Source organism: Oncorhynchus gorbuscha, linkage group LG23, assembly GCF_021184085.1.
Source record: "Oncorhynchus gorbuscha isolate QuinsamMale2020 ecotype Even-year linkage group LG23, OgorEven_v1.0, whole genome shotgun sequence".
Classification (NCBI taxonomy): Eukaryota; Metazoa; Chordata; class Actinopteri; order Salmoniformes; family Salmonidae; genus Oncorhynchus; species Oncorhynchus gorbuscha.
The window spans coordinates 64,715,751-64,726,035 of NC_060195.1; the positions used below are offsets into that span (position 1 = coordinate 64,715,751).

Below are 10,285 nucleotides of genomic sequence, written 5' to 3' on the forward strand. Positions count from 1 at the left end.
AGTGGCAATATAAACTATACTGTTGTGTTTTGAATTCCAACGCTTTCAAAGAAACAATTATGATGCTTTCCCACGAGCTATAAATGCTGTTGTTCCCCCAATACATTTTTACAACTGTCACACCACATCACGTGTAACACAAGACAAGGCAAAACAAGACAAGACACTCAATTGTAAAAACGGATACTTCCTGGTATGCTTTCCAAAAAACATTTGGCTCCCTAAAATAAAGTGTGAACTGACGCAAAGTTACTTTGATCGTTGCTGTAAAAGGTGGGTTCGTGCTCAGGATCAAAGTAACGGAAATTTCCAGACCCCTCAAGGAGGGTCAAATATCAAGGTGATTTGGAATCAAACAAACATTGATTTTTAGTGAACCAACACGTGAACCAACTACTTTTTTTAAACTAACATACAATTGCTCTGACATTACGTCACAGCAATTTTCATTTTACAATGATCATAACAGTTGGCAGTATTTCCTGTTCGTCTTTAATTCAATGTACTTTTCCAAAAGAAATCCCCTCCTTCAGTAAAGTGCTTATGCGCGGTATGTAACCAGAGACAGTAGAGAAATCATTCCCAGACCATCTCTGGTGTAACTTCAGGAAGAGAAGAACCAATAGCCTACAGCTGAATCAAGTGCAGCGTTGCCAAAGGTGAAGCAGGTAAGACCTTGGACGTTTATTTCTTTAAATACTGAGTTTGTAAGATCGACAGCCATTCTCAACGCTTTTTGTGTTATATGGGTTTTGTAATCAGCGTGAGTCATTTGACATGGAGGGCAACGCAATGACAATGGTGTAACTGATAAGGTAGAGATACTAAAACAGCGAAAATACAGCTTAGAGCATGGAGGCTTTTCAGTTGTAATTTGAGTAACACTTCAACTACAGCAGAACATACAGTATAAACTCATACTATATTTACTGTCTTGTTCTACACAGGGATGTTGTGTGAAAGCGCACTGTGGGGCATGGATCACCATGAAGACTTGGCGAAAGAACTCACTCCTGCTCACGCGTCCCTATCAGAGCCAACATCAGACTGGGGTAGTTTCTACCCTCATCTCTCCGAATGCGCCAACATCGGGGTTGATGGCAGGGAAAATATGGAAAACCATATAATGAAAGAGGCGGTGAAACAGAGATCGGCTCATCAAGAAAGGGGACTGGTCCCAGGAGACCAACTAGTGAGGAATATGGCATCACCCCATTCTACAGAGCGGTTTGGACCAACAGTGAGAGGGAAGTCATCGGGAGCCGGACGGACACTGGTACCCTGTCAGATTTCATCACCAAGTCTCTCGCAGAGTCGCACTAAAAACTATGTAGTGTAAAGCTTGCCTCTTCATTCTCCATGGACATATTTAACAGTGGCTTATGGAACAATGTTATTTATTTTGTATGTCATTTCACTATCCTTCATAACCTATGCTTTTTCGCTGACACGATCGCCAGTTGTACGGTGTTTCCTCCGACACAATGGTGGGGGTGGCTTCCGGCGAGCAGTGTGTCAAGTAGCAGTGTGGCTTGTCAGGGTCGTGTTTCGGAGGACGCATGACTTTCGACCTTCGCCTCTCTGGAGTCGGTACGGGAGTTGTAGCAATGCGACAAGACTGTAACTACCAATTGGATATCACGAACATGTGGAGAAAAAGTGGTAAAAAGTACAAACAAAAATTATAATAACCTGTGCTTGATATCCTGTTTAACCCTTCCTGTGAATTAAATAGCCTATAGGCCTATTGCTTATTGCATTTGTTTTATTGAAGGATGTTCATTTATTGACTAAATGTGCAGTGTTTATACATTGTTCTTTCAACTATTTATTATTTATGGAGAGGAAGCCAGCCTTAACATTCACCATCACTGGAACACTGTAACAGGATGGCATGGAATGAATCCTGTACTCTATTCTGTGTTGATGTTATTAACAAATAGGGATAGAATAGGCCTGCACTTGTTTCTTATCATTATTCCTTTCCATTCAATGTAGGTCCATTCCAGATAGTGAAGATAGATATTTAGGTCTATGAAATATCTATCTAGGTCTATGAAAATACTGTAGATGTTAGTTACCATAACTGCCCTCAGATCCAGGTTCATAAGGAAGCACCTACGAGAGTAAAATGTAGTTGTACATTTATGTTCAGTCATTTTACTTAGAAACAGAACACCATATTTTGCTAAAATTTTCTCTGTTTTATTTAATTTGAAAGTAGCTGTTGTCACTCCACCAGAAAACAAGTCTCGACTATTCAATGATTACTACCATTCATATGGGCACACCATACAGTTCCTTCAGAAACTATTCATAGCCCTTGACCTATTTCACATTTTGTTGTATTTGTATTTATTAGGGATCCTCATTAGCTGCTGTATTTTAAAGGGCCAGCCCTGCTGCCCTGTTCTGAGCCAACTGTCATTTTCACCTGACCACACTACTAAACAGTAGTCTAGGTGTGCCAAAACTAGAGCCTGTAGGACCTGCCTTGATGATAGTGTTGTTAAGAAGGCAGAGCAGTGCTTTATTCTGGACAGACTTCTCCCCATTTTAGCTACTGTTGTAAACTGTTTTGACCATGACAGTTTACAATCCAGGGTTACTCCAAGTAGTTTAGTCACCTCAACTTGCTCAATTTCTACATTACTCATTACAAGACGTAGTTGAAATTTAGGGTTTAGTGAATGATTTGTTCCAAATACAATGCTTTTAGTTTTAGAAATATTTAGGAATAGCTTATTCCTTGCTACAAATTTTAAAACTAACTGCAGCTCTTTGTTAAGTGTTGCTGTCATGCAGGTGAAAGAGGACCCAAAAGCGACTTGGCGAAAACAGAGTCTTTAATCCAGTAAAGTAATTACAAACAAAAAAACACAACTTTCACTCGAAATGACAAGGACAAACTGGAGACTCGATCTTGAACAGCAGGTGAACAGCAGGTTGCCTCGGGAAGGCACTTGAACCAGACAGACTCAGACACCTGCTCACCACGCAGCATCTGAGGAAAACACGACACGACAGGGCGAAACACAATCACAGCACGGTGAATTCTAAACAAGGAACCGACAGGACAGGAACGGAACACAAAGGAAGAAATAGGGACTCTAATCAGGGGAAAGGATCGGGAACAGGTGTGGGAAGACTAAATGATTGATTAGGGGAAATAGGAACAGCTGGGAGCAGGAACGGAACGATAGAGAGAAGAGAGAGCGAGAGAGTGAGAGAGGGAGGGGGAGAGAGAGGGATAGAAAGAGGGAAAGAACCTAATAAGACCAGCAGAGGGAAACGAATAGAATGGGAAGCACAGGGACAAGACAAGATAATAAATGACAAAACATGACAGTACCCCCCCACTCACCGAGCGCCTCCTGGCGCACTCGAGGAGGAATCCTGGCGGCAACGGAGGAAATCATCAATGAGTGAACGGTCCAGCACGTCCCGAGACGGAACCCAACTCCTCTCCTCAGGACCGTAACCCTCCCAATCCACTAAGTATTGGTGACCCCGTCCCCGAGAACGCATGTCCATGATCTTATGTACCTTGTAAATAGGTGCGCTCTCGACAAGGACGGGAGGGGGGGAGGGAAGACGAACGGGGTGCGAAGAAAGGGCTTGACACAGGAGACATGGAAGACAGGATGGACGCGACGAAGATGTCGCGGAAGAAGCAGTCGCACAGCGACAGGATTGACGACCTGGGAGACACGGAACGGACCAATGAACCGCGGAGTCAACTTACGAGAAGCTGTCGTAAGAGGAAGGTTGCGAGTGGAAAGCCACACTCTCTGGCCGCAACAATACCTTGGACTCTTAATCCTGCGTTTATTGGCGGCTCACAGTCTGTGCCCTGTAACGGCAAAGTGCAGACCTCACCCTCCTCCAGGTGCGCTCACAACGTTGGACAAACGCTTGAGCGGAGGGAACGCTGGACTCGGCAAGCTGGGATGAGAACAGAGGAGGCTGGTAACCCAGACTACTCTGAAACGGAGATAACCCGGTAGCAGACGAAGGAAGCGAATTGTGAGCGTATTCTGCCCAGGGGAGCTGTTCTGCCCAAGACGCAGGGTTTCTGAAAGAAAGGCTGCGTAGTATGCGACCAATCGTCTGATTGGCCCTCTCTGCTTGACCGTTAGACTGGGGATGAAACCCGGAAGAGAGACTGACGGACGCACCAATCAAACGACAGAACTCCCTCCAAAACTGTGACGTGAATTGCGGGCCTCTGTCTGAAACGGCGTCTAACGGGAGGCCATGAATTCTGAATACATTCTCGATAATGATTTGTGCCGTCTCCTTAGCGGAAGGAAGTTTAGCGAGGGGAATGAAATGTGCCGCCTTAGAGAACCTATCGACAACCGTAAGAATCACAGTCTTCCCCGCAGACAAAGGCAGACCGGTAATGAAGTCTAGGGCGATGTGAGACCATGGTCGAGAAGGAATGGGGAGCGGTCTGAGACGACCGGCAGGAGGAGAGTTACCCGACTTAGTCTGCGCGCAGTCCGAACAAGCAGCCACGAAACGGCGCGTGTCACGCTCCTGAGTCGGCCACCAAAAGCGCTGGCGAATAGACGCAAGAGTGCCTCGAACACCGGGATGACCAGCTAACTTGGCAGAGTGAGCCCACTGAAGAACAGCCAGACGAGTGGAAACAGGAACGAAAAGGAGGTTACTAGGACAAGCGCGCGGCGACGCAGTGTGCGTGAGTGCTTGCTTAACCTGTCTTTCAATTCCCCAGACTGTTAACCCGACAACACGCCCATAAGGAAGAATCCCCTCGGGATCAGTAGAAGCCACAGAAGAACTAAACAGACGGGATAAGGCATCAGGCTTGGTGTTCTTGCTACCCGGACGGTAAGAAATCACAAACTCGAAACGAGCGAAAAACAACGCCCAACGAGCTTGACGGGCATTAAGTCGTTTGGCAGAACGGATGTACTCAAGGTTCTTATGGTCTGTCCAAACGACAAAAGGAACGGTCGCCCCCTCCAACCACTGTCGCCATTCGCCTAGGGCTAAGCGGATGGCGAGCAGTTCACGGTTACCCACATCATAGTTGCGCTCAGATGGCGACAGGCGATGAGAAAAATAAGCGCAAGGATGAACCTTATCGTCAGACTGGAAGCGCTGGGATAGAATGGCTCCCACGCCTACCTCTGAAGCGTCAACCTCGACAATGAATTGTCTAGTGACGTCAGGAGTAACGAGGATAGGAGCGGACGTAAAACGTTCTTTTAGAAGATCAAAAGCTCCCTGGGCGGAACCGGACCACTTAAAACACGTCTTGACAGAAGTAAGAGCTGTGAGAGGGGCAGCAACTTGACCGAAATTACGAATGAAACGCCGATAGAAATTAGCGAAACCTAAAAAGCGCTGCAACTCGACACGTGACCTTGGAACGGGCCAATCACTGACAGCTTGGACCTTAGCGGAATCCATCTGAATGCCTTCAGCGGAAATAACGGAACCGAGAAAAGTAACGGAGGAGACATGAAAAGAGCACTTCTCAGACTTTACGTAGAGACAATTCTCTAAAAGGCGCTGTAGAACACGTCGAACGTGCTGAACATGAATCTCGAGTGATGGAGAAAAAATCAGGATATCGTCAAGATAGACAAAAACAAAGATGTTCAGCATGTCTCTCAGAACATCATTAACTAATGCCTGAAAAACAGCTGGCGCATTGGCGAGACCAAACGGCAGAACCCGGTACTCAAAATGCCCTAACGGAGTGTTAAACGCCGTTTTCCACTCGTCCCCCTCTCTGATGCGCACGAGATGGTAAGCGTTACGAAGGTCCAACTTAGTAAAGCACCTGGCTCCCTGCAGAATCTCGAAGGCTGATGACATAAGGGGAAGCGGATAACGATTCTTAACCGTTATGTCATTCAGCCCTCGATAATCCACGCAGGGGCGCAGAGTACCGTCCTTCTTCTTAACAAAAAGAACCCCGCCCCGGCCGGAGAGGAAGAAGGCACTATGGTACCGGCGTCAAGAGACACAGACAAATAATCCTCGAGAGCCTTACGTTCGGGAGCCGACAGAGAGTATAGTCTACCCCGAGGAGGAGTGGTCCCCGGAAGGAGATCAATACTACAATCATACGACCGGTGAGGAGGAAGGGAGTTGGCTCGGGACCGACTGAAGACCGTGCGCAGATCATGATATTCCTCCGGCACTCCTGTCAAATCGCCAGGTTCCTCCTGAGAAGTAGGGACAGAAGAAACGGGAGGGATGGCAGACATTAAACACTTCACATGACAAGAAACGTTCCAGGATAGGATAGAATTACTAGACCAATTAATAGAAGGATTATGACATACTAGCCAGGGATGACCCAAAACAACAGGTGTAAACGGTGAACGAAAAATCAAAAAAGAAATAGTCTCACTGTGGTTACCAGATACTGTGAGGGTTAAAGGTAGTGTCTCAAATCTGATACTGGGAAGATGACTACCATCTAAGGCGAACATGGGCGTAGGCTTCTCTAACTCTCTGAAAGGAATGTCATGTTTCCGAACCCATGCTTCGTCCATGAAACAACCCTCAGCCCCAGAGTCTATCAAGGCACTACATGTAGCACCCGAACCGGTCCAGCGTAGATGGACCGACAAAGTAGTACAGGACTTTGATGGAGAGACTTGAGTAGTTGCGCTCACCTGTAGCCCTCCGCTTACAGATGAGCTCTGGCTTTTACTGGACATGAATTAACAAAATGTCCAGCAACTCCGCAATAGAGGCACAGGCGGTTGGTGATCCTCCGTTCCCTCTCCTTAGTCGAGATGCGAATCCCTCCCAGCTGCATGGGCTCAGACTCTGAGCCAGAGGAGGGAGATGGTTGCGATGCGGAGCAGGGAAACACCGTTGATGCGAGCTCTCTTCCACGAGCCCGGTGACGAAGATCTACCCGTCGTTCTATGCGGATGGCGAGAGCAATCAAAGAGTCCACATCTGAAGGAACCTCCCGGGAGAGAATCTCATCCTTAACCACTGCGTGGAGTCCCTCCAGAAAACGAGCGAGCAGCGCGTGAGAAAGGAGCGGCTCGTTCCACTCACTAGAGGCAGCAAGAGTGCGAAACTCAATAGAATAATCCGTTATGGACCGTTCACCTTGGCATAAGGAAGCCAGGGCCCTAGAAGCCTCCCTACCAAAAACTGAACGGTCAAAAACCCGAATCATCTCCTCTTTAAAGTTCTGGAACTTGTTAGAGCAATCAGCCCTTGCCTCCCAGATAGCTGTGCCCCATTCTCGAGCCCGGCCAGTAAGGAGTGAAATGACGTAAGCAACCCGAGCTCTCTCTCTAGAGTATGTGTTGGGTTGGAGAGAGAACACAATCTCACACTGCGTGAGAAAGGAGCGGCACTCAGTGGGCTGCCCGGAGAAGCAAGGTGGGTTATTAACCCTAGGTTCTGGAGGCTCGGCAGGCCAGGAAGTAACAGGTGGCACGAGACGTAGACTCTGGAACTGTCCAGAGAGGTCGGAAACCTGAGCGGCCAGGTTCTCTACGGCATGGCGAGCAGCAGACAATTCCTGCTCGTGTCTGCCGAGCATGGCTCCTTGGATCTCGACGGCAGTGTAACGAGCGTCTGAAGTCGCTGGGTCCATTCCTTGGTCGGTTCCTTCTGTCATGCAGGTGAAAGAGGACCCAAAAGCGACTTGGCGAAAACAGAGTCTTTAATCCAGTAAAGTAATTACAAACAAAAAAACACAACTTTCACTCGAAATGACAAGGACAAACTGGAGACTCGATCTTGAACAGCAGGTGAACAGCAGGTTGCCTCGGGAAGGCACTTGAACCAGACAGACTCAGACACCTGCTCACCACGCAGCATCTGAGGAAAACACGACACGACAGGGCGAAACACAATCACAGCACGGTGAATTCTAAACAAGGAACCGACAGGACAGGAACGGAACACAAAGGAAGAAATAGGGACTCTAATCAGGGGAAAGGATCGGGAACAGGTGTGGGAAGACTAAATGATTGATTAGGGGAAATAGGAATTGCTGGGAGCAGGAACGGAACGATAGAGAGAAGAGAGAGCGAGAGAGTGAGAGAGGGAGGGGGAGAGAGAGGGATAGAAAGAGGGAAAGAACCTAATAAGACCAGCAGAGGGAAACGAATAGAATGGGAAGCACAGGGACAAGACAAGATAATAAATGACAAAACATGACAGTTGCAGTAATTTCAGTTGCTGTAGTAGCTGACGTGTATAGTGTTGAGTCATCCGCATACATAGACACACTGGCCTTACTCAAAGCCAGTGGCATGTCGTTAGTAAAGATTGAAAAAAGCAGGGGCCTGAACAGCTACCCTTTGGAATTCATGATTCTACCTTGATTGTGCTTGAGAGGCTTCCATTAAAGAACACCCTCTGTGTTCTGTTAGACAAGTAACTCTTTATCCACATTATAGCAGGGGGTGTAAAGCCATAACACATACGCTTTTCCAGCAGCAGACTCAAAAGCTGCACTGAAGTCTAACAAGACAGCCCCCACGATCATTTTATCATCAATTTCTCTCAGCCTATCATCCAACATTTGTGTAAGCAATGTGCTTGTTGAGTGTCCTTCCCTATAAGTGTGCTGAAAGTCTGTTGTCAAAGTCTGTTGCCTGAATTCACATTTTTTTTAAATATTTTTTTAATCCTCACCCATCTACACACAATACCCCGTAATGACAAAGTGAAAACATGTTTTTAGAAATTCTTGAAAATTAAGTACAGAAATATCTAATTCACGTAAGTATTCACATCCTTGAGTCACCTTTGGCAGTGATTACAACTGTGAGTCTTTCTGGGTAAGTGTCTAATAGCTTTGCACACCTGGATTGTACAGTATTAGCCCATTATTATTTTTTAAATTCTTCAAGCTCTGTCAAGTTGGTTGTTGATCATTGTTAGACAGCAATTTTCAAGTCTTGCCATAGATTTTCTAGCCGATTTTAAGTCAAAACTGTAATTACGCCACTGAGGATCATTCAATGTCATCTTGGTAAGCAACTCCAGCGTATATTTGGCCTTGTGTTTTAGGTTACCCATAAAACCATGCATGAAAATATGAAGATAATACTAAGTGGTGTGTTGGATTTGCCCAAACATAACGCTTTGTATTCAAGATATAAAGTTAATGTATTTGCCACATTTTTTGCAGTTGTACTTTTTTGCCTTATTGCAAACAGGATGCATGTTTTGGAATATTTTTATTCTGTAATGGCTTCCATCTTTTCATTCTGTCATTTGGGTTAGTAGTGTAGAGTAACTACAATGTTGTTGATCCATTCTCAGTTTTCTCCTATCACAGCCATTGAACTCTGTAACTATTTTAATGTCACCATTAGCCTCATGGTCAGATCACTGAGAGATTTCTTTCCTCTCTGGCAACTGAGTTAGAAAGGAGGCCTGTATATTTGCAGTGACTGGATGTATTGATACAGCATTCAAAGTGTAATTAATAACTTTACCATGCTCAAAGGGATATTCAATGTCTGCTTTTTAAAATGTTTACCAATCTACCAATAGGTCAAATCAAATCCAATCAAGCTTTATTTATACAGCACATTTCAGACATGGAATGCAATGCAATGTGCTTTACAGGTAAAACCAAAATAATGACACCCAACTGAACAACCAAAAAGAACCCTAAGGAAAACCAAGGCTAAAAAAATATTTTTTAGATATGTCCACAGTTTTGCCCCCCCTCGGGTTCTCTGGCAGGCTATTCCAGTGGCTTGGGGCATAATAACTAAAGGCTGTCTCTCCATGCATCTTAGTCCAAGGATTTGGGATAGTTAAAAGGCCAGTGCCAGAGGACCTGAGGGACCAACTGGGTAAATAACTTAAAATCATGTCTGACATGTATTGGGGTGCACAACCGTGGATTGATTTAAAAACCAATGGAAGAATCTTAAAATGTACTCTAAAACTCACAGGCAGCCAGTGCAGAGACCTTAAAACCGGTGTAATGTGTTCTCTCCGTCTGGTCTTTGTCAGTACCCATGCTGTAGCATTCTGTATTTTTTGCAGTTGGCCAATTACTTTTTTTGGGTAGGCTAGACAGAAGAGCATGAATTAAAATGTGCGACTAGATTCTCTCTTTGTGCTTTGGCTCCAACAATAAGTACCTTGATCTTATGATGATTTAGCTGGAGGACATTGTGAGCTATCCAAGTATTTAAATCACTCATACAGTCTAATAATTTATCCTTGGAGCTAAAATCCCTTTGTGACACACAAAATAAAGTTGCATATCGTCTGCGTAGCAGTGGAAATCAATGCTGTG

General features: G+C 45.5%; 1 long non-coding RNA gene across 1 annotated transcript; it reads left to right on the top strand.

The window, feature by feature from the left end:
• The first annotated feature begins 203 nt into the window (after positions 1 to 203).
• Positions 204 to 1,754, top strand: LOC124010455. Its single transcript, XR_006834438.1, has 2 exons — positions 204 to 668; positions 948 to 1,754. It is a non-coding gene; the product is annotated as an uncharacterized LOC124010455 (long non-coding RNA).
• The last annotated feature ends 8,531 nt before the right edge of the window (positions 1,755 to 10,285 follow it).